The sequence below is a fragment of the Monomorium pharaonis genome, chromosome 5 (assembly GCF_013373865.1).
Source record: "Monomorium pharaonis isolate MP-MQ-018 chromosome 5, ASM1337386v2, whole genome shotgun sequence".
Classification (NCBI taxonomy): domain Eukaryota; kingdom Metazoa; phylum Arthropoda; class Insecta; order Hymenoptera; family Formicidae; genus Monomorium; species Monomorium pharaonis.
Genome location: NC_050471.1, coordinates 742,650 through 768,973, shown reverse-complemented (window position 1 = coordinate 768,973; position 26,324 = coordinate 742,650). Strand labels below are relative to the sequence as shown.

The 26,324-nt window shown below is 31.7% G+C and overlaps 1 long non-coding RNA gene across 1 annotated transcript; it reads left to right on the top strand.

The window, feature by feature from the left end:
- The first annotated feature begins 14,697 nt into the window (after positions 1-14,697).
- On the top strand, positions 14,698-18,254 carry LOC118645485. Its single transcript, XR_004963187.1, has 2 exons — positions 14,698-16,309; positions 16,865-18,254. It is a non-coding gene; the product is annotated as an uncharacterized LOC118645485 (long non-coding RNA).
- Positions 18,255-26,324: the final 8,070 nt, after the last annotated feature.

Sequence of the window (26,324 nt, the reverse complement as noted above, 5' to 3'; positions counted from 1 at the left end):
TCAATTTTTGCTTTTTAAGTATAATTTAAGGTTTTTTTAAATATGAATAAATTATTGATATTGCTTATGAATCTTAAGTAATTTTGTCATAATTTAAGTTTTATTTTAAAAAACCCATTTTTTATTTTTTTCGAGCTTTTAAAATCAAATGTTCCATATTAGGTATCCTAATACAATTTAAAATAATACTTTATCCTAATACAATTAAACATAATACATTATATACAATTTACAGTTTAGTCTAGTCTAAAATATTAAAAAGTAAGAAAACATACGTATTTATTGCAATCAAAACAGTATAATATTATGAAGACAATGAGTTTATTACTGATTCTAAAAAAATGTATGGATAAACCAATGCTCTAGATTGAATAAAAAGTTCATAAATATTTTTGAACTTATCTAAATAAAAACATATATATTTTATTTAAGACATCAAAAGCACGGAAGATATGAAATAAAAATTTGAAAAGGTTTAATATAAGGAATCAAACAATAATACGTTACACAACCATTCCTTAGTTAAATAGATTTTTGTATAATAGAATAACCAAAAATATCGGACGATATACTGATCTCTATGCACCGACCAATTCGGCTTTTTTACCGCAAAAATCCAAATGTAATACTTACAGATAAAGAGAGCGATGGCTATAAAAAGAGATATATTTATATGAGCAAAACAAAAGAGACTGCTAAATGACAAGAAAATATACTCTCAATATCGTGAAAAAAAAATCTGATAAGTTTAATTGAAAGAAACTTTAATCCTCAAAGGGTACACCCTTAACATAACCTGAATAAGTTTTAGAAATTGTGGTATTTCAAAGAATCTACTTTGGCTTTTTAACTGAAATATTCTTTTTCTTCGGATTTCAAACTATCGATTGAAAACAAAATGATTTAAAATTGGTGCATTTAAACCAGAGATATACGTAAATAAAAACCACAAGAAGAACCCATGTGTATCTAAATCAAGAGTTTTTTATGTGTCCTATGATGGTTAATAAAATACTTGAAAATAATTCCAAAATGTATAGATTTCTAAACAAGATTCATTATATTACAGTATCTAGCAATTCTCTTTTTTCAAAGGTTCTCATATGGTCTTTCCATTATTCATTAAAAAATCTCCTCAGACTGATTTTTTTAGATTGATCGTTCCCTTTGTAAATACTGTTTTCTATTTATTCGCATCCCACCTACATAAAATTATTTCAGATAGTCTCCACATAGAAATAATTACGCTAACGACTTCAATTTATATAGCTCGTTCTCTAATAAAAATATCAACGAATCATATTTGGATGATCTTAAATATGCAATTTTATTATTCACTAATATTTTCCTAGTTCTTGCGATCGAGGATATTAGTAGCAAATATGGACAAACATTTAATGAACTATAAATGTATCGAGAAATGAATTTATCTCTACTGTTCTAAATTTGTTCTATCTTCGACGTACTTCATATTCAATAATGTAATTTTTAAAAATTCGAATAAACTAGGAGCTATGAGTAATTTTTAAACAAATTTTTTATACTGAATTTTTATCTCTCTAATTTACGATTGTCCCTGTAAGTAATTTGGTCATACAAGAAAAAAAATCGTTAAAAAAATTATATACATATAATTGCTTTTCTTTATTATCAGTACTTGATATTTTATTATCTTCGAATATCATCCTTACAATTTGAAAAATTTTTAATAATTTTACCATCAATATGAGACCAATCGCTACATTAGCTTTTTTAGATCTCTTGCTTAAAGTAATGAATAACAGAATATATGTAGATTGGTTTTTTTAACGATCGTTGTTTTTTCTGTCTGCAATAATAATGGTAATATCGTCATATTTTTACAGTAACGCTAATAAACATTACCATTATTTTTATCTTTACATTATTTTATACATGCAATGTATGTACAATATATGCATGTTAATTATATGTTACGATTAACCAAAAAATCACTACAATCTAATATTGAACTAGTTAAGTATTAACAACTAGTATACCATTTTAAAAAGTTATTAAAATGAAAAAGTAACGCGTGAAAAAAGTAGCGAATTGTTATGTTTTGAGTAACAGTAACGTTTTATAAAGTTATGTTCTCAAATATAATTTAAACAGCAGTAAATACATTATAGATAATATTGAATTATTTTACCTGTTTGTAATTTTCTAAAATTGCTTTTTTTATACTTTTCTCTTTCTTGTTTTTACATCGTACAAATACAAAATTGCTATAAAATATAAACACCGACACTTCTCTATTACAGTGCGCTGATTATAATATTAAATTAGGGACTGAGAATAGTGGTATATAAATTTTCATAATACTTCTCGGTATTAAACCATATTATTAAGAATCAATGTTAACTTACCAAATTATATCTTATTATATCTTACATGTAAAATAATGTTTCATATAGTAATACCGTATAATACCATAATTATACATGTATTACATTAAAATGTAATACAAATCTATATGACAATATTGTTGATGTTAATAATATCGTTATAATATCGCAATAATATTGGTATTATAGTGAAAAATTGAATATCAGTCATATTCGCAATTAATTAATTTTTATATTTATTTCATTTAATTTTTATATTTATTGTAATTGGTTTTTATTCCGGTTATTATATAAAATCGAAATATATCGCATACATTCTATTTATATCGTTTTTAATCTCTAAAATATATTAGTACGTATTTGACAAATGATTTACGTATTTTATTTCTAATCAATTGTCTATTTTTTTAATGAACAGTTTATTTTAAACAAACAGTTTATTTTTATTTTCTGTAATTACTTTCTAAAATAATTAATATTCAACTGATTTTACAAATTTTTATAATATTTTAAATACATAATAACTTAATCAATTTAATTTATCATAATTTTATACAAAGTGTTATTCAGTATATAGAAATATGTTTTATTATTTAGTATATCAATAGTATATTTGGTATATCAATTTAATTTACAATTAGTTTTCTGTGCTAAAAAATTACGTCTAAATTTGTATATTGTATTAGTATAATTTTTAAACACTTATTTTTGGTTATCTGACAAAAATATTAATTATTGTAAAGTAGCAGTGTTAAAAATTGCTATAAAATCTGATAAAAGATATAGTTCAAAGTTTTTAAATTTTGTTTAATAAATACAATCCAAAAATAAAGTAGTGTGACGGTATTAGCAGCCTTCCTCTATATTATTTTCTTTTGTGAAATATATAGAATGTATTAGGTATATGAAGTAGTTAGATTCGCTATTAGAATTCTTGCGGCAGATATATATATTCGGATATCTTCTCTTTCTCTTTCCCGCTGAGGTGCTGAAGCTCCATTAATATCGAATCTATTTGCACGAAGGTACCAACTGGAATATTTAAGTTTACACTTTAAATCACACCCCCGAGCGAGTGCCAACGGTGCGAGCGAGCCCGGGAGCAAAATTGTGAGGGGATGACGGATGGAGAACCGGCAAAGAACGAGGGAGAGAGAAAGAGAAGGAGGGTGAAAAGGGGTGAAAAAGCAGGCACATGGAGCCACCTGTCGCTCCTGTCGCACTGCTAGAGACAGTCTCGGCAAACACTCCGCAACCGTCGCGAACGGCGACAGCAGTTACGAAGCTTTGTTCCGCGAAGAACTCGCTTCGTTATCTTTAAAGCAAAGCACTATCAAGAGCATATTTCCTTTTCCGAAAAGATAACTCACCCTGCTCACGATGGACAATGCGCCGCCTCGATCATTTTATTTTTCGTTTTTCGTTTTTTTTTTCCCAAGTTTATTCATATTTTGCGGTTGTTCCTTCCCCTTCTATGCCTATTCTATATCCAATCTACCTTTATTTACTTTTCAACTTCCTATAAGTTCGCCCCTTTATTATAGCTTTAGATGCGTTTCGCGAGACAACAGATTGACTCCTTGCGTTTGAACTATGGTGTTTTCAGGACATTCCTTTACAAAATATTAACGTTACACCATTACGGGTATTATAATTATCTTTTGTTCTAAGATTATCTTCGTTCGACATTGTCAGAGATTTACTCCTAATATTTTTTTCTTCTCGGTTTCTTGTTGCGGAAAGGAAAAAAAAGACGCATCAATAAGAACTGATAAAAATGAACGTTTTATGTATTATCGATTTGTCGATGCCTTATATTTTGTTCTCTATATTCGTAGTTAAATATATTTATATAAGACAGTATTCTTAAAAAGTCAAAGTATCTCATCGTGTTTCCATTTACATTTTTCTCTTATTTCAGTTTTCGCGCCGCGCTTTTTTTTATCCGCATTATTTTATCTCAACTTCTTGCCTTAAGGCTCTTCTTTCAGTCTCGAAGGAGATCCTTTATCTCTTGTATATAATCCCTTATCTCTTCCCTTTTTAACAATATCCGACTGCCGTCTCATATTTCACATTAATGTTGACGATCACAACGTTATTTCTATTTTTTACACTTTTACAAAGAACACATTCTATCGATTTTTATTATCTTATCATGTATTATGCTGCTGTTTTTCTCTATCATTGCACATATATTTTGCACCGTATTTTTTTCGTAACTATTAATTTATGTAAATACAATGTATAATAGATCTGTTTTATTATTTCTATATCCAATCTTTTGTTCGTATTTATTACGAATTTATTTTTAAGAATGTATATGTCTCACAGTATTAACAAAAATAAAAAAATTTCATAGGCTGTTCTATTATGATTACATTTCAAAATATGTACAAAATTTGAGCATAATTCTCTTATTAATTTAAAAGTTATTTAATTTTGCTCTTAAATCTTATATAAAATCGCATTTTGTATCGTACTTATCTACAAATATGAGGAATCCAGACAACATCTTTTAAAAATATGACATAAAACGTCTAAAAAACATCTTAAAGACGTCTTTAAGACGTCTTATGTCCTGATTTTTAACATAGTATTGTCTGGGAACCTTAATAAATTAATCAAATTTTCGTCACATACATAATAAAACTCTAAAATATTTATGTAAAAGTTTATTTGCATATATATCTATTCGTTTAAAAGTTATTTATTTAAAATTACAGGAAAACACGCCAATTTACTCTACATAAAGCTATTATAAGCTCAATTACTTACTATTTTGTTTCTTTGGCGCTGATTTCAAGGCTAGAATTCGAGAATTTACTATACTGAAAAAAAAAAGTAATTGGTTCAACAAAATTTTTTAGTTGCGGGCTGCCAACAAAAAATATATTTAATACAACAATATATGGTATTGCAAAATAAATACACAGTCCAATCAACGTTATTGCATTTGCATTAACAGCAAATATTATTGTATTAAGTATATCTTTTGTTGGCAGCCCGCAACAAAACGTTTTGTTGAATCAATTACTTTTTTTTTCAGTGTACCAAAATTCTTTGTCGTTGAGTAGATAAAATAAGAGATAAACACACCTAAAAAACCTTTAAATTTGCAGCTTTTAAATTTCAATAATTTTTGGCTGGCATTCTATAGTCAAAACATTCTCTTTAATTCGAAGGTAACTCGATCGGTCAAAACTACGTTTGCACACAATTTCACTGCATTTCTAAACCACAATGCCAACGAACAAAATACGACAGCCGTTGCGGGGTTTTTAAGTTAGATTTTTGTTTCTTTATTTATCCCCCTCCTTTCCGACTTGCTGTCTTTTACTTTTAGTACGCTTCTATTCGCTGGCCGCTTTTATCTTTCGCTTTTCTCTTATCCACGTACGTACGAATGCCATTCGATTTTTAACCGCAATAAAAGTGGCCTTTCGCTTAGCAATCCGACTACCACGCGCGCCATTTTATATAAGCTTACAAGTATTATCATCATCCCCTTAGTTCGCTGTTCCGATTCGCTCCGTATTTTCCTCGCATTTCCTGCGATTTGTCTGAATCCGTTTACGTGATTTTCCATTCCTTGTCCCCCCTCTCTCGCTCTCTATCTCACTCTCTCTCACTCACGCTCAACCCCCGTATGCACGAATGCACGTCTGCGCGATCCTTTGCTGCAGTTAACGACATTCGAATGCCGGCTTTACCGATGTACCTTGTAACATTACTGAGAGCCTTGCATTTCTTCACGTTTATTCTCCGCCTCGCTGCTGTTTTTCCATGATATTTCTGAATCTCGTTACCCGTTGAAATTGTCGAGACTGAATCAGTAACTATTTTCTATAGACCAGTGTATTATACTTTACATAAAAAACTATGAGAGCTAAGCATGTTATGAGAGCTAAACTAAACATATTAAAATTGATTCTTATATTAAAACTGTGTGTTAAATTTTTAACTTGAGCATTAATTTAACATAATGTGATTATGTTATTCGAATATTATTCCGTATTAAATATTCATATTCAATTGTTTATTATTAAAATAACAAAAGTAATTGGTAAATAATGGACAAATTAAGTATAACATAGTTTTAAAACATAATTTCTTTTTAACAAATGAATTAAATGAATTAATGTATTATACAAATAATTTGTTTTCAAACTGTGTCAGAGTGTTAAACATTTTTGTTAATTTTTTACATAATATTTGTGTTGCCCTTTACAACAAATTCACTTTTTATTAAATTAACACAAAAATTAAATGTATCATTTGGAACAGGCGATGTATATTTATTAAATTTTAACAAATTTTCCAATGTTTACCAAAACTGTGAAGAAAACGATAAGTATTTCCTTTTCTACTTTCTTTTTTCTTTTCAAATTTATCTCTTTTTTTTCTTGTAGCACGTTATTAATCTTTTGACGCTGTTTTTATCTAATTATACTTCCTTTATCGTGTATTTTTTCTAGTTATTACATATTCTTCTTAGACCACGGTAAATTTCTCTCTCTCTCTCTCTCTCTCTCTCTCTCTACTTTTTATTTTTTTACTAGTAACTATATTTTCATTAACTTTGCGCTCCTTTGCTAATTCATTCGCAAGCGCGAACATTTAACGAGCGTCGGATCACCCTCGTTATTTTTCTACTTTTATCTCTCTCGCCGCCTTTCATTCTCTCTTTATATTTACCCGTGTCCCTCTCAGACCTACGTGACCATTTTCTACGCCTTTTTGCGTCGCCGTAAAAAGACTGCCGTGTCGCCTTACCTCTCCGCTCGTTCATGATTTAGCAATAAGTATGGCGCTTTTATCTCTCCTTCCGTGCCCTCGTGCCATCTTGCTCCTTATTGATACTGCCGACCTTTTCCTCCAGTCCGCCGTAAGCATCGTTCGCTTTTACAACTACTTGCGAACAGAGAGCGTTGTGCCATCAAGTTACTTCTCAGTCTCTACTTAGAACTTATATACCGATTTATTCGTTTACAACTACATCCTCTACGGACAACGCTTTTGGATGTGTAGCAGTCGTTCACTTTTTAACAATTCTCGTCAGCGATATGTCGCTTCGATGCGACTCCGCTGACCATTGTTTTGTCCGCCTTATTGTCGATTTACTACACCATATTGTGTGCAGCGTGTCGCCGTGCCGCGCCGTTGCGTCGTAGCGATTTCAAAAAATGTCGTTTAAAAAATGACGGCTCTCATGTACATTTCGTGTAACACGAGAATTCAGGGCTAAGCTGATCGTGCGACAAAAATCACGCGTGTCACGGTCTTCCGATGGCGCCAAGAATTCTTTTCCCAAGGGGATGAACGCACACATACACACACATATACACACTTTGACGTAAAATAGGTTTCCCAGCCGTCGCTTTTTTCAATGACCTTTTCTTCGCTTTATCCTCGCAATCTACGTCACGCGCTGCATATAAGCGCTTGTCTTCGTGCGTCTTTCCACAGTCTTATCTCGCGCGCATCTTGTTCCTTTTTGCACGAAACTCACCGCCATCCTCTTGCCTTTGGTCCCTTCCTCACTTTATTTCTTTACACCATATCGCTGGAACGCAATAAGAGATGCCCAGATAGACGGACATTTATTATGCTGTAGGAGTCCCCAGGGAAGGACCCGTCCCCATGCTTTCTACGTACAAAAGCAAGAGAAAGGCGAACGCGCGAGAATGATTCGCTAAGGAAAATACCGGTGGATCACTTGCGACAACCTTCGCTAATCTTTCCTTTTCGAAATTATTTTCATCTCTAGGAGAATATACTTTTTACGTAAAATGCTGGAAAAAACCTGCAATTTAACAAATTATATAAGAATTTTGAAAGAAGATACTCAAAGTTTATGCTTAATCTTCAAACACAATAAGAAACCTCGCAAAGTGTCGTATTCTGATGTTAATAAACCTCTGTATATAACAGACAAAACTAAAAACAGAAAAGAAATAAAAATTGATACAAAATCTTTTTACTTAGACTACTTAGAGTTATAGAGATTTTATTAATCAAACTTTGAAATATAAAGACCAAATCATAATGTCAATTTCTATAATCTCGAAACAATTTAAATTATACGGCAGAAAAATATACTTCAAGTTAATTTCCTATTTTTCTTCGATTTATAAGTTTATTGAAAATAAATAAAAATTTAAATTATAGAGGTTTCGAGTTAACGAGGTCCTGTATTAACTTTTATATTATCTGTAACATGCTTCTTAAGAATTCCATACAAATGTAATTTATAAAACATATATTGTAATTTATAAAACGTATATTTAAAATATACAAGTATTTATAATTAATTTATAAATGTTTAACAGTTTCAGCGTTTTATATCTAAGCGTTGATTAAAACCAAAATATTTTTAAATATTTATTATTTAAAGAACTAACAAAAAATATTTAATATTAAGAAATTAAACATTTCTTCGAGTATATTCAAGATATTAAAAATATTTCAAACAAAAATTTTATACTAAAATTATCTTTATTTACTTTCCCTAAAACATAATTATTTTTGACATTTTCTTATATAATTATTTTTTTAAAATATTTTTAAGTGAATGAAATAAAATTAAAGTAATTTTATTATAACTTTTGCTATAATTTTATATCATTTTATTATATAGTATTATTACAAAATATTTTTTTATAAGCACTTTAATTTTTTGAGATGTAATAAAAACAACTAAAACTCTTATATATATATAAAAGGATATTATTATTAATTTCTATCTTTAAAATCGTTTATGGTCCACAATTTACTTTTTTTTTTAAATTTATCCATTTACGTAAATAAATTCCACACGATTTTAATAGCCAAACGTAGCAATCAGCAGGGAAAAAAGAAAGAAATATTAATTATTTGCAAGAGAAAAATATTATTTGATGTCCCTACTTAAAGTATATCGGTGAGTTATTGAAATTATCAATAATTTACAATTGAGTAAACAAGTCGTAAGGTAAATGGTTGAATTATTGACAGTGCTCGAAATCAGGAAATCTGAACTTAAATTTTTCTTGTAATTAGTAGATTAAAGTTTTATTTTTTATAAAATATAATTATAACATGACAATACATAACAACAATAAGTAGATTCCTCAAGAATTCAAATAAAATTAAATAGAATATATAATAATAATAATAAAATTCATATACTCAAAAAGATATTTAAGATTTTTAGTATTTGGGATTGTTAACCATTAGGCTATTTAATTTATATATAATATGTACATATACACAAAGTTTTAAATCAGAATTTAATACTTTGCTAAACTTTTTTATCAAAACTTATTAGTGTTTCTTTTATATATTTTTTAACTCTTTCAATCATACATTTTTTATTATATATTTTGAATTTTGAAAAACTTGATATACAAAAGTTTTTCAAGTTTTTAATTACAAATATAGAGTCAGATTTTAAAAATTTTAAAAATTTTCAATATCCGACTTAATATGGCAAATTTAAAATGTAAAAATTCATGTATGTAAAATGAAAGCAACAACTTTCTCTGTCCTTCCACTTTCAAAATTCAACGAATCAACTATCAGAGTTCAACAATATTCATTTTAGATTTGAATTTAGTTATTTAAAATCTTACATTAGAAATCCAGATATAGAGTTGCAAAAAAAGTCGAAATAAAAAAAATAAGTTTTCTAATTTTTAAAGTATGTTACATATATGTAACGCTGTGCTTCGAAGAATCAAGTACAGCGTAACAAACTACTTTAGAATTTTACAATGTTGGCCATCCGTTTGTCCGTCCATCTACAAAATTTGTCAGAAACGACCCAACTTTTTCAAACTTTGTTTTCGCCATAAATACCAAGGATCTTAGCTTCACCGAGGTGAAATGTGAGTCAAATCAGTTCACCATAAAAGATTCAAAGTCAATAAAAGTTCTTACTGAAATTTGTTCGATTACACAGATTTTTCGTTAGTACTATATCCGTTAAAGAAATGCTAGAGTGCCCATTAAACTTGATCGGGATCGATAATGTAGACTTGTAAAGTCATTCGTGCACATCATTAACAAGATTTAGTATGTATTTCTTTCATAGATTTGGAAATTCTTTTCCAGAATTAAAGTACTAAATAAAATATACGTATATCAGTTTATAAATTAGACTTTATACCAAAAAAAAATTTTTTTCAGACTGCTCTTTTTATTATCCTGTATCTTGGTTTGCGATTATAAAAATTTAAAGAAGCTAATTTTTTTCTAGACTTTTAATCTTAGTTTGAATTACACGACATTGTTCGTATATGTTATTCGTTAAGCAATTGCTGCAATTTAATTTAACAACGTTACATAGAAACGATAGTGCCTTAAATTTAAAGCACGTAGGCGATGCAGATTGACAGAACTTGATATTAAGAGAAGAGAGCTCGCCTCGATAAATATCTATATCTCTATCCATATCGTAACCGCTGCGCGAACTGCAACGCAACGTAATAAAGGTGATGGCACACCGGTGTGCAGTTCGGTGCGCGACGGAAACGAGAAACGGCAGCCGGGGGAAACGGGGTGGAAGCGATGTCGGGTCGTTATTGTAACGATGTGTACTGAACAATTCTGAAATTCGATGTGCACCGGCGCGGCGGCGGCGGCGGCGGACGGGGAGAGAGTGGTGGGATGATCGATGCGGCGAAGCGATAAGGCGACGGGTGTATTATTGCCGCGGTATGAAACAGTAAGAAGTTCCCCGGGTGAGTGATTGACGTCACGCCGCGCGGCGACTAGAAACTTCGAATTACTTACCCGTGATCGATCACCGACGCGATACAGTTGGCTTATAAATAATAACGGCGACATTCCTGTGCGCGTGTGTCCCATCCAGCGCCGGACACTCCCCTTCTCTCCCTTTATCTTAAAGAAAGGCAAAGAAAATCCCGCGGACAATCGGATCGCTCAATCAAATAATTAAAAGGCGTCCTTCGAGAGACGGGTGAGGATGAAGTGTTATATTAACTCAGTGAAGGAAGGGGGAGAAGGTGAGGAAGATAAATAAAAAGAGGTAGTGCAGGGCGAAGAGAGAATGGAGAGGCGAGTAAATTTTCCGCAACGACTCTCTTCGTCATGGGCCGCTAATCGCGGCTGAAATAAATCGGTCCATTAACCACCATCCGTCAAAGCGAAAGACAAACAGTGAACCGTGTCGCGAGAGGAAGCGGCAGCAACAAACGGGCGACGGTGTCGAAGGGACGAAAACAACAGGAACAACCTGCCTGTCGCGCAGGGGTTTCCGAAGGGGCAGCAGGTGCGCTCGCGCAACCTGATGAAATATTCCATGGGGTTGTGTCACCCGAGATTACAAGATCGGTACTCGGCTGTGTATATACGCAGGTGGAAGGTCAAACGGCAGCGGCACTTTGCCACCCCGAGCTCGCCGCAGCGAGCTTCCCTGATTTATCCATCGCTACCGCAGAACGGAAGTGCGGCAGCGGATGATGGAAAATTCGCCATGCCTCCGACTCTGCGGTGGCTCATTATTTGTAAATGGGCTGAGGCGCGCGTGGAGGGAACGAGAGGGAGAACGAAGTAGGCTCTAGAGCGCAGTAGACCGCGCATTATATTTCACTTTCCGTACTCTCTCCTTACAACATGCTGCATTAATTTAAAAAAACTTAACCGCCGTACAATGTACATTTTACACATACAAGCATGAAAGGTGTAAAGAGAAGAGAGATTGCATTTATGAACTCTGAGATGCAACTAACAAAGCGAGGAAACCAAAAAGAAAGCTGAACAAAGAATTAATTTACGGCATCAAGAGTCATAGTCTTCGTTCGATTTTTTCAAGAACCTTAAGGGGATGCCCCTCAAACTTGATCAGGGTCGATAATGTAAATTCATTCGTGCACATTATTAATAAGCTTTTGTTATACATATTTTTTTATAGATTTGGAAATCCTTTTCCAGACTTAAAGTACACATATTACTATTACTTTGTGAATTGGCCTTTATACGAAGAAATTATATTTCGAGAACAACACCAGTTTTTACTCTGTTCTACTTATTGAGTTCTACTTTTCACGCGTGCAAACCTAAATTTTCGTAGCTCAATTTCGTCTTAATTAGGCATCATCAATCTAATTTTCGAAATTCGACACTGTTTTTGTCGTCTACCAGTTTATGGATACAAATTTTGTAAATAAGTACAAACTATATATATATATATTTTTTATATTAAGCAAATATTATTACGATGTGACAGTTCCAGACACCACATTCGATTAAAAAAAGCGCGAATTAACAATTTTTTTTAATAACTCCATCCCATAGACTGATAGTAATGTGTGTATTTTCGTTCTGAAGAATTTCTAAATCTGTAAGAGAAATTAAAAAATGCAATACAAAAATTACTGTCTTTCTGTCGGTAAAACAGACATCTCCAGCATCCCCTCGAGTTTTCTGCAAATGTTTCTCCACTATATAATAACCGAGTGTCTTGTTAGTCGGACACTTTTTTTGCACGTGCGTGTCACGCGAGTTTTTCACGTATTGGAGCGGCGTTTTATTTCACGTCACGGAAGTGCTATTGGCAAGGCTGTCATAGAGAGATCGCGGCAAGCTCTAACTTGGCGAAAACGGAAATAAAGAGCGCAAAATCGTCACCGCGCTGCGATGTCGCTAACCATGTCGATCCATCACCGCACACGACTTTTCCTCCTTTCTGTCTTTTTTTCCTCTTCTTTTCTCGCTTTTTTCTCTCCTCCTTTCTCCCCCATTCCTCCCCCTTCTCTCTCGCTCCTGCAGTTAAACTCACTTGCATTTCCCGGTGGAATGCCACGTGAATGTCGATGAGCCGTGACAAGGCGGAATTCACTAGCAACTTAACGACAGCGTTCTTGTCGTCGCATTTCGCAAGTCAGTTTTAAACGACACGCCGAGTCTCGTTATAAGAAGCTGCTGCTCTGCTGTTGCTTCAACAGTTTCTATTGACTGTTGACATTCATGCTAGATGTGACATGGTTGTAAACTACGTTATTTGACGAATCCTCCAATTACCAGAAGTAACCTTTAACGCTATTATTCGCGCGGTGTTTTTATAACGTAATTATATAATCCCTATTTCTGACATTCTGACATTATTATATCTCAATTTTCATTATTTTTTAATAATTTACAATTAAATATAAATTAATGATATTCTACTTAACATACTTTAGATAGGGATGAGTTTTCTTAGATGTCTAAATGCTAAATTCTTTTTAAACTGTGGAACAGTTTTGCAGTGTACATAAGGATTTCCCTTTTGCAAAAAAGATGTTCGCTTCATTCAGCAAATACAAGTTTCAATTATAATAAAACGAAACTGGAAACTCGGTAAGATTTAACAATATTAAAAATCTGAAATTTATAATAATTAGATATTTTTTAAATTCTGTCCGCCATGTTAGATCAACCATTTCGAATTTTTGAATTGATGTAATAAAAAGGCATTACCTATTCACAAAGAGTAAAATATTTAAAAAATACTATTTCACATAACAACTTTAAACATGAATTAATAATAATTGAATCACAACACACGCAGAAAAAATTAGCCAACAAAGTTAAAATATAGTTAAAATGTGTCCTTAAACTAAAGGCTACACTAATGTAACTAATAAAAAAATAAGCTTTGGAATATTGATTGCCACAAGCAGCATATTGTATACAAAATTATACAACCCTTATAAAAATTTAATACTGGACAGTTTTTAATTGGTTAGTAATTATTACTTATTTTGCACTGTTATTAATACTTTTAATACTTAAAATAAATATTAATTACTGTCCAGTATTGCAATTTTATAAGAGAATGAGACAAAATTTCTCTTAAATTCAGTAAACGTAATTAAAATTGGATTTACTTATTCTAAATAATGTTTAAAGTAGAAATTGTTTTTTCTTTATTATAATAAACTGAAACATTAAAATTGGCTGCGTTTAACAGAAAAAACAGCAATTGTTATTAAATTCTTCATTACGATATAAATCAACCATAAAAAAAATTTTACAACAGTCGCAAAGCTGCTTTTTCTGCTAAACGTAACCATTAAGAAATTTCTTGCTACAAAATTTATTTAAATCTAATTTTGTTTTATTACATTATAAAACAGTATTTATTAAAATGTAATAAATGAGTTTTTAAAATATAAAATCTGTATCTCTTAATTAACAAAAAAAAATGTTTTAGTGAATTTTGTTTAAATTTACTTTTTTTAAATTATATAAATAGGTTTCTTATATAAATAATAGTAAAGATATAAATATAAATAATAATAGTAAAGATATTCTAATATAAATAATAATAAAGATATAAATAATTTTTAAAAATAATTTATTAAATTTGAAGATATGTTTACTTGAATAAAATGATTGTATTCGATAAAAACGAAAAGAATTTTTTATTTACAGGAAACACATATTTTTTAATTTGTCATATATTATATAGAAGACGTGAACGTCTCACGCGTGAATAGGTGATTTCAATCTACTACGAGGTAGTAAATTTTTTGTGAGCAAGATGCACCTACTGGGTGAATAAAAGGGGCTCACTGATAGTTCAAACAAATAAAATTGCGCTCGACATTTAGTATGGCGAACTGAGTCCTCAGTCTACACTGAGAAAAAAGATACTTAAAAAAAATTTTAATTTTAGTAAATCATGTGTTTGCATAAAACTGTGCATGCATTTTTTTTTAATTTAGAAGTGGTTTTTTGAAGAATATAAATCTCCTATTAAGTAAATTATTTCTCATATTTTTTGGACTTCTCTGGACTTCTTCATCACTACTACATATATTTACATTAAAATAATTACAATTTATTTTAATATTTTGACAATATCTAAATGTCAAATTATTTAGATGAAGCAGATTATGTTTTTTCAGTAAATATAAATCGGAAGTTAAGCGATACTTCTTCTACGGGTAAAAGTTACCAAAACAAAACTATCAGTTTAGTGATTAACCATGAATAAAAAATGGAATTTTTATTTTAATCTGAGATTAAATCCAATTTTCAGATTAACTATATTACAGAATGAAAAATAGGGCTATAGAGGAATAGCTGCCACTTTCTTAGCGATTATCTATTAATGTAGCGATTATCTTTTAATTTCAGCTAAGGATCTAAGCAGAAAGATTGCCGTAATAAACATAGTCGTAATCGTAGTCATAAATCAACTCACAGAGATCGATATTACTATGACTATTATGGCAGTCTTTCTGCTTAGCTCTAATAAATTTATATCTTGTAGCACATGCATGTATTTTAATTTTAGTAGTCAACTTCTAGCAATATGAGAGGAAATCAATTATTACTATTTAGCTGATATTACTAACAATAAATCACTTCTTTGGGTGTATGTGAAATCCCGAATTGGGGAATATCTCTAGTTAATACCTTATCCCGAGCAAGGGAATATTGCAGATGTGCGTACATCCACATATTGCGCCGCGACGCTTCCGGCCTGACGTCACATCCGCCTGCCTAAGCGTAACGGGTTGTATTCGTCCGCGTTGTTACCGTACGGACGGACGTGGCAGCAGTACCACCACCACCGTCACAATGTTATGCCCGATTAACGTGGAAACGGACAAAGCCCTCAGCTTTCATGTAGAGCGCCGTGTCCGACATGCCGTTAATCGCTGACTTTAATAAGCACGCCCGGAGAGCTTGCAAGGACCCGGTCGGTCCGCGATGACAATCGATCGCCCCGGTGCACGGCGTGGGCGCCGTCATTGTAACGCTTCCGAGCGAAGTTGCACAATGAATCCCGCAACTTCGGTTTAACTATAACAGTGTAAGCTTAGTAGGTTGAGATAAAGGGCCAAATTATTATTATCGGAGAAATCAAGGATCACCTGCTCGATCTACGAGCAAATTCTTTCGATCCCTTTTATATGCATTCAATTCTACACACAGAAAAACACATTGTAAGTAATTCGAATTAAAATATTATTTGTTTCAAATATTTTTTATGAGTATCGAATTTATTAAAAACATTTCGAATTCTATATATAATTTAATAATACTTTGATCAATAATGTTAAGTTAAAGGTTTAATTTTGTATTTATTATTTTTATTTTCCTTCCTTAGAAGAACAAAATAAAATTTTATAATGTTCTTCTAAGGAGTTTTTTTAATAGATTATAATAAGCTTTCCTGTAATCTGTAGTAACTATATCTATATTTTAAGATTATTATCAAGAAAATATATTACTTATAAAATATAATAAAATATAATACTAATAAAATATAATAAAATATAATACTTTGGATCATTTTTTCATAAAAAATTGTTACTTACAAAACAAAAAATAAATTAATTGCTTTTCTTAATACGATTGATATTTGTCTATATAATCCTTATAGTTCCTTCAAAGTAAATGTTGGAACTATTTGTTTAGAAACAATTAAAAAATGTTTTTTTATATCTATAAATGATTAAAAAACTATTTAAGAAAAATTCTCATTTTTCTGTTTATAGAAAAATAATTGTGAAAAGTACTTTCGCAGAAGAAAGATCCGTGTAAGGATCTGCAAATTAATACGAGCAAAAGATAGCGAGAGGAAGGATGGTCAGCAGTCTGCGAAGCGCAACATTTAGCTTCCGGAGAAATATCTATTACCTTAATGTGCTCTAATACGCTTGAATGTGTTCATTGCAGATTAATTATCTTAATGCCAGCTTTCGTAGTGCCTCGCGTAACATTTTAGGAAAATTTGATTACTGCGGATAAGTCTAGGAAGCACAGGGTATTTCATGTAGAGCGTGATCCACGCGTAGATCTTAGAAATTACAAGAGACGGAAAAAATTATCAAAGATCAAAGTTAGACTTATGAATATTAATATGCCCAAAGCGGAGCTAATCTGCAGCATTCATCTTTTCATTTAGAGCGCCAACTAATTAATTAAAGTTGAATTTACCTTGAATAGCGTTTGCGCATATGTGTTAACGAAAAGTTCACGTCGGATATCTCTGATAAAGTACGATGACTCCAGATTAATTCAAACGATATTTAATCCTTTGGGGGCCAGTGATAATTATTTGCAATGTTCACTTTTCACATGTAGGTATAAGAATGCAAACTTCGAAAGTAACGTTATTACTTGCCCCGTTACCATTCTATTTATTATAATACTTTTTTTATAACGGTTGTTATTTTTTAAATATGTTTTTATCTATTTTTAAGGGTAACGATTACCCTTACATTACATTTTTATAGTAAAAGCCATTACACATACATTTTTGTAACTGTTATCGGTTATAAGAAATTAAGCAATGCGATTTGTCGAAATCTTATGGAAATATATGCAATGGCCTTAACAGTGACAAACTTTATTTTCACTTTGTAAACGTATAATACATGCTCATAAATAATGTTACAATTAATCAAAATTGTTAAATACAGATTTCGTACTTAAATTAGTTAAATAATAACTTAAACAATTGGATACCACTTTTTAAAAAAGTATCAAAATTTTATAAAAAAGTAATAAAAAAAGAAACAAAATTATTTCTTTCTAAGTAACAATAATATGTTACTTTTATAAAATAAGATTTCACAGCCATATAAAAATGTTTCAATAAATTCAGGATGTATGCAGTTACTGATGAGGTATCACGTAAGTAAAAAGTTTTCGACATAATGTCAGATATACATACATAAAATAATCAATTGTACCTTTAATTCGTTATACTTATTTATTTCAATTTTTTATTTTTGTTTTATAATGAATATTTTAAAGAATATTTTAGTGCAAACAGAATTTATTTTGTCATTTTTAAGATGTTGAAAACTTTGAAATTTAGATATACGTTATTATTCCTTGGGTTCTTCTATAGTGCTCCTTATTATCAAAAAAGTTAGACGCCAAAAAAATAAATAAATAAAAAGAAAACATTGACTATTGAATATTGATAGATTTTTTTAGTTATAAGTTTTTTTAACTCTCGCTTGTCACACTTATCTCCAGTCGCATTGTTGTAACACTGGATTCAGCGTATCCATATCAATTTTAAAACGGTCACTGTTGTAAAATTAATAATCAAACAAATTGGGGATTGACTTCAATCCTTTTAAAATATTATTTGACTATTACCATGTTAAAATTTGAAAAGCTTCACGTTAAAAAAATCTTAAAAATTGTAATTTCCGAAATAAATCAGTTTTTACAATAAGGGACATATCTTTTTTAATTTTAAATATTGTAAATTAAAAATTTATGTGGTGACTTATTTAACTTCAAAATTGACGCATGGGTACACTGTATCCAGTGATGTGACAACCAAGGGTTAAGTAAAATTAGTCAAAATATTTTTGTACTGCCAGTACTGTAATGCCAGTTTTGTAAAACATTACAGCTCCTACAGAGTTAAATAATAATTTCTCACGCAAATTAAATTGAAGCAGCGAGAGACGCGTGAAATAGTCTATGAAACCCCAATCTATGAATAAAAATAGGTTAAACGGACGCTCATCCGAGCGGAAAAGTGCACGTCGCGCGGGAGTTTACGACGTAGTTAATAATTAAACCACTTCCCTGGTTAACGAAAACAGGTCGTGCCCGCAGAATCCGCCGTCTCTCCGGGGAGGCCGAACCGAGCGCGTAGCAGCGCGAGGCAGCCGCGAGCGGGGTTGAGAGAGAGGCGCCTTTTCCACCATAAATCATGTCGGCGGAAATCCGCGCGCACGGGACACGCGGCGGAGACGCGGTTCAACGGTGCGGACGACGTAACCTTAAGCGGTAAACGGCTCGCGATGCCGGATCGCGAAACGCAATACAGCGAGCAATACCGCGTCGCCGGCGAACCCCCTCGACCGATGATAACGGTTTAACGATCGTCGCATCGTTACGCCCCGTCGAGAGTACGAAGCAAATTACATTTCTCATCCCCCTCGCGCTTCACTTATCCTCAATTAAGGATCGGAAAATCGAAGTCAGTTGATGAAAATGATGAAAATGACGTTCGGTTGTTATGCTCGACGAATAGAAGGAGAAAAATGGTACTTATTGCCGATGTTATTTTGACACAGCATATGACTGGTAAATTAATGAAAGCGCCGGTAAATTACTAAAACGACCAGAGCGCCCAATATCGAGGTTTCAATGCCGTTTCTGCTCCGAGCGCGTCGTGTTATGCATTTCGTTTTATATCGTTGGAAAAAATGCATTTGTAATATACGCGGCGGTCGGAAAGGTAGGTAAACAAAAAAAAAAACTAGAACGCGCCGCAAAAAAATGTCTTGCTAAAATGAAATTTCGCGAGAGGTAACTGCGACCTCCTCCTGCGAATGAAGCGTCGCTGCGATATATCGCAGCGTTAGAGGTGACGAGGAGGAGGAGGGGGAGGAGGAAAAAAGCGATTAATCCACCTCGTTTGCACACCACATGGCCGGCAGCTGCTTTCGCATTCGGTCGTGACCAGCTATCGAATGGAAATGAATTCCCCCGGCGTTAGTTTCCGCGAGGCGAGGAACAGGCTGTGCTCTTTGATGTAAGCGTAACCGCCACTTTCGAACCTTCCCGCTAACACTGATTTTTCCACCTCAAAGAGTGACGCGGATAGTCGGCACGATCGATTGCGGCGATCCGTACGATTGTGCGATTGTAAGCTGAAAAAAAGAAATGACAGGGGCGTCGCATATCGAGCAGCATTTTGAATATGGCAACAAAATGACTTATTTTAATGAAAGTAACGCAGATAGATAAAATGCATTATTACAGTAAAAAGTAAATTAATAAAATATCTAAAGCATTGGGCACGGTTCCATAAAAACTTACAAGCTTTTTACATCAAGAGACTTTCTATATGAGATTCTATAATACTGTTTATAAAATACTGTTTAAAAAATTTCTGTTTTTAAGAAATAAAAGTTTATAAATATATTGTTTTTATGTATCCTGAAGTGTTTTGCTCACAATTATATTATCTCAAAATTATTTAACATATTTCTTACTCAAGCATGACCTAAGCTTATTTTAAATATGAATCAACATTTCTCATCCTTACATACATTGATTTAAATTCTTTTATTATAACAAATTACTTATTATATTGATCAAACTAACATTATATAGTGATAGAAATTTTTCTTTTAATTAACAATTTGTGATTTATTCTCTTAAACCGAAAAGATTAATACAAAATTTTGAAACGTTTAGAAATTTAGTTGCCTCTTGAATTAGATTTTTATTTTAATACTTGTTTGATTTAAACTTTGAAAGTAATATTTGTGTTATAAGAGAGCATTTAATTAACAAAACTTTTTCATTGTTTCTTTCGTTATAAAGACATAAATGGAACTCAACTTGCTTCTTATATCAACAAGTCTCAGTTTCCCTTGTAGATAAATATTGTATTTTTATTATTCTACTTACATTGTATAATATAAAAACAAATTATAATTCATATAGTACTGAATATCCATTAAAACTAAGTCAGAAGATTTACATCATAGAATCAAAGTATGGTAGGAATTTTATATTATATATTCAAAATAATAATATATAAGTTTAAATGAGGTTTTAAGTTAAAAAATAATATTAATTATTCATAAATGTATGCATACATAAATTTTATATAATGTTTCTATAAATGTCTATCTGTACTAAAAAGTACTTTATGTAACTTTTATATTTATAATCTTGTAATAAAGAAATATAAAAGTATACATTTTTAATAATTCTGCAAAAATAAATGCAATATAAATAATGTTATATGATAGCCGGAATACTATGAACAACGGGCAGAAACAGGCAAGATCAAACATTATCACAACGTATGCACAATCATTACCTTGTCACACTCTTCTGAAAAGAGTGCTCTGAAAAAAGAGAGAATGGAGTGACTGTTCCCAAAACTGTTTAATATTTAATTTTAAAATATAATTAAATTTTTGTTATATGATGTAAAAAGTAGAGAATTTCCTTAAAAACGTATATTGTATTTTATTAAACATTAATGCAACAAATTATAGAATTAAATTGAATATTAAAACTGCGTTTGCTAAATTCTCTCTTCTAAATACGATTAGACGCTTAATTATCAGATGGATACTCGCCTGACAGAGCGCACATATACATTGTGTCGTCAGCATCAACACCGGCAGGGAGATACGCGAAATAAAATTGTTTGGCATATCATCTTCAAAAGAAAATTTTCATTAGCTTAATGAAACGGGTGACTCCGGCAAAAGCTAGGCCGCAGGCGCGGCTCGTATCCGGAACACAAAGGGGAGCAACGAGAGAGAGAGAGAAGAAGGACGAGGACGAACGACGCGGGAGATGCGCCCCGGTAAAGCCCGTCGGCACTTTAATTAGAGAAATTAAATTTTCAAACGAAACACAGCCTGACCCGTCGCCTCTTAGCCTGGCTCTGCCGCGCTTCCTCTCGCAGGAGATACGATGAACAGTCAGAGAACGATTCATCTCCGGTAGCAAAACGACAACTGTAACAATGATAATGAGCAAAGAAAGCGTAATGGTGCCTCGGTTACCCGCCGCGGAACTGTCGGCAGATAATACGCGTCGCGTGTTATTTTGCGATAAAAAAAATACACATTTTATGTCTATTTCGGCTAGAAAGTTATTCCTGTAGAACAAAACTTGAACTGTACTGTTTGTAAGCCCTACAGCAATGAGAGGATTTATGACAACGCAGAAGAGATGTCGCTTGCATAGAGCTTTTTATGCAACAGACTTGATAAAATACATATAAAATTGTCCGCTTGCCTTTTCGTATCTCTAAATGCCGCTTTAATTTGAGAAAGAAGACATGAATTTATATAATATCATAATTATTGCGAATGGGGTTAAATATTCTTATGCGCTAAGTTCTTCTTGCCGTGACAGTTTTTTCTGAAGTCGCTGACTTCCGCACACAAAACAAGAACAAACAATGATTCTTTGTTCTTGTTGTCTCGAATGAGAAGTAGATGCCTGCGAGTCAGTCAGTTGAGCGTGGCGTGAATGAGGCTGGACGGAGGGGCAAAGGGGTTAATTCGAAGGAAAACACTATCTCGCCGTGGAACGTGATATACCCGACCTTGGCAATTCGCAGGCGAACTCGAGAGCCGGCGGCGGCGCGGCGCGGCGATTCGTTTTATTCACGGTCACGAACGCCCAACAAGGTTTGTATCGCCCGCTTGAGTTTCCCGCTTGAACTCTCCTTTTTTCTTCTCGCTCCTCCACCCCTCTCTCGCCGCCCATCCGCTCCGATATCGAGCGCCAATAATTAACTTCCAACTCGAAGTTGGTGTCGAATAGCGAAGAATTCAGTGTAGAACGCTTGAAGAACAAATGGCCGATCTTAAAGAAATTAGTTTCAAAGTATTCACTTTTAATGAGTAGTCGGACTCTTCTCCTCAGCTCGAGTGATGAAAGCTCGAAAGTCGCAAATACCACCATGTCGCAAACCTGATATTTTCCGGCACATTTCATTACCTTCAAAATTATTCTTATATATCCCACCTCTAAAAAAATTTATATCTTCGGGACAAATGGATAGAATTGAACACGGTTTATTTTATTTAATTAAGAAAGGCCACCACTACTTATAACAAAATTCAAAGGTTTATAAAAAAATTACAAATAATAAAAAAGCCTCAAAGTTTATAAAAATTAGAAATTAAAGACAGGTGTAAAACTATCACTTTCCAGCGATTAACATTCTATGTTAATAATATTTATGATCGTAATTATTTGGTTCTTGGGGCTGTTTATTATAAACGTGTAATTATTTATCATAAATACAAAATGGTAAATTCGATATGATAGACCTGAAAACTGAAAAAAGCTCAAAAAATTATCTTGTGAATAATGCCTTTTTTGTTTTTGTGATTGCTGATTGCATATATAACAATCATTGATTCGAACATTAGTGGGGACACGGAAGACGTCGTCTCAGAAATCCGACCGAAAAAAGCAACTAACGCTGAGCACTGCCATAAACAAAGAAAAATTGTTATATATTCTTAGTAATTCTATTTTCTATAAAATATACGTTTTTTAAAATATGCAAAACACATTTTTTCGTTAAAATTTATATTACAGAATTGAATAGCACTGTTGGTTTCATGACAAAAATTTGTCAAAAAACTTATTTTAAAAAATTGTTATAATAAAAAACAATTAATTTTAACAATTATTTTAACATAACTTAGTTTAAAGTCACAATTCAAGAACCGTCGTTGGTTTTCTTTCATCACAGCTGTGTTTCTCGAGGACACAAAAGGGTTAAATTAGTTTAACTAGTTTATACTCGAGAATTTTTATATAATATAAATTTCCTTTGTAAAATTTAAAGACAACAATATATATTATCTTAAACTTAATAAAATTTTCTCTATTTGAATTTTAACACAAATATCAAACGTGAAAGATACTAAAACTAATTTTATATAGAAATTGAAAGGTTTCTCCTAGAAATATTTAAATCAGAAAAAACTTGATTATAAAGTAAAGTAATTAGTTAATGTAAAATAATTAGATTTGAGCATAATATACAATGAATGCTTTTCATCCATCATGTTACCGATCGCTCATATATTTTCGTAAATAAGCATATTCATTCAGCTGCTCGTATCTCTCTTTTCACCGGTCATTTCCGGAATTACGTCATAAAGCAGCGCACGGTATACCAGGTTGAAACATTATTCAATAAACCGTACGTATAGCCGTTACATGGTCATTCTTCTTCATCCCTGCTTACCTTTAAATCCAGAAGAGATGTCGCGTGTGACGCAAACATGGCACAAAGTAAAAATAAGCGTAAAAAATTTCACATACCACGGAAAACATCAGATGAAAAGAAAAGAAATATTAGGATAACGAAAACAATGCTGATAAAATTAAAACAATCTTCATGCAAACGCTTTACACGCGACTATCTTTACTTAAAAAAAATAAAATTATCTGTTAGCATTTAAAAAAATATATTTGCAGGATTATTAATATAATTAAGGAAAAATGAATTTTTATTCAAAAATAATTTAGTCTCTAGAAATGTTCAAATGCAAGAGCTTAAAACAAAATATCGAATTTTTACAATACACAGAGCATTGTAAAAATTATTTTCTGCAATAGGCTGACAATTGCAGAAAATATCGAATTTTTACAATACACAGAGTGTTGTAAAAAATAATTAATGCAACAGGCTGACAATTGCAGAAAATACCGAATTTTTACAATACACAGAGCATTGTAAAAATTATTTTCTGCAATAGGCTGACAATTGCAGAAAATACCGAATTTTTACAATACACAGAGCATTGTAAAAATTATTTTCTGCAATAGGCTGACAATTGCAGAAAATATCAAATTTTTACAATACTCAGAGCATTGTAAAAATTATTTTCTGCAATAGGCTGACAATTGCAGAAAATATCGAATTTTTACAATACACAGAGCAATGTAAAAATTATTTTCTGCAATAGGCTGACAATTGCAGAAAAAATCGAATTTTTACAATACACAGAGTGTTGTAAAAAATAATTAATGCAATAGGCTGACAATTGCAGAAAATACCGAATTTTTACAATACACAGAGTGTTGTAAAAATTATTTTCTGCAATAGGCTGACAATTGCAGAAAATATCGAATTTTTACAATACACAAAGTGTTGTAAAAAATAATTAATGCAATAGGCTGACAATTGCAGAAAATACCGAATTTTTACAATACACAGAGCATTGTAAAAATTATTTTCTGCAATAGGCTGACAATTGCAGAAAATATCGAATTTTTACAATACACAGAGCATTGTAAAAATTATTTTCTGCAATAGGCTGACAATTGCAGACAATATCGAATTTTTACAATACACAGAGCATTGTAAAAATTATTTTCTGCAATAGGCTGACAATTGCAAAAAATACCGAATTTTTACAATACACAGAGCATTGTAAAAATTATTTTCTGCAATAGGCTGACAATTGCAGAAAATACCGAATTTTTACAATACACAGAGTGTTGTAAAAAATAATTAATGCAATAGGCTGACAATTGCAGAAAATACCGAATTTTTACAATACACAGAGCATTGTAAAAATTATTTTCTGCAATAGGCTGACAATTGCAGAAAATATCGAATTTTTACAATACACAAAGTGTTGTAAAAAATAATTAATGCAATAGGCTGACAATTGCAGAAAATACCGAATTTTTACAATACACAGAGCATTGTAAAAATTATTTTCTGCAATAGGCTGACAATTGCAGAAAATATCGAATTTTTACAATACACAGAGCATTGTAAAAATTATTTTCTGCAATAGGCTGACAATTGCAGAAAATATCGAATTTTTACAATACACAGAGCATTGTAAAAATTATTTTCTGCAATAGGCTGACAATTGCAGACAATATCGAATTTTTACAATACACAGAGCATTGTAAAAATTATTTTCTGCAATAGGCTGACAATTGCAAAAAATACCGAATTTTTACAATACACAGAGCATTGTAAAAATTATTTTCTGCAATAGGCTGACAATTGCAGAAAATACCGAATTTTTACAATACACAGAGTGTTGTAAAAAATAATTAATGCAATAGGCTGACAATTGCAGAAAATACCGAATTTTTACAATACACAGAGCATTGTAAAAATTATTTTCTGCAATAGGCTGACAATTGCAGAAAATATCGAATTTTTACAATACACAAAGTGTTGTAAAAAATAATTAATGCAATAGGCTGACAATTGCAGAAAATACCGAATTTTTACAATACACAGAGCATTGTAAAAATTATTTTCTGCAATAGGCTGACAATTGCAGAAAATATCGAATTTTTACAATACACAGAGCATTGTAAAAATTATTTTCTGCAATAGGCTGACAATTGCAGAAAATATCGAATTTTTACAATACACAGAGTGTTGTAAAAAATAATTAATGCAATAGGCTGACAATTGCAAAAAATACCGAATTTTTACAATAC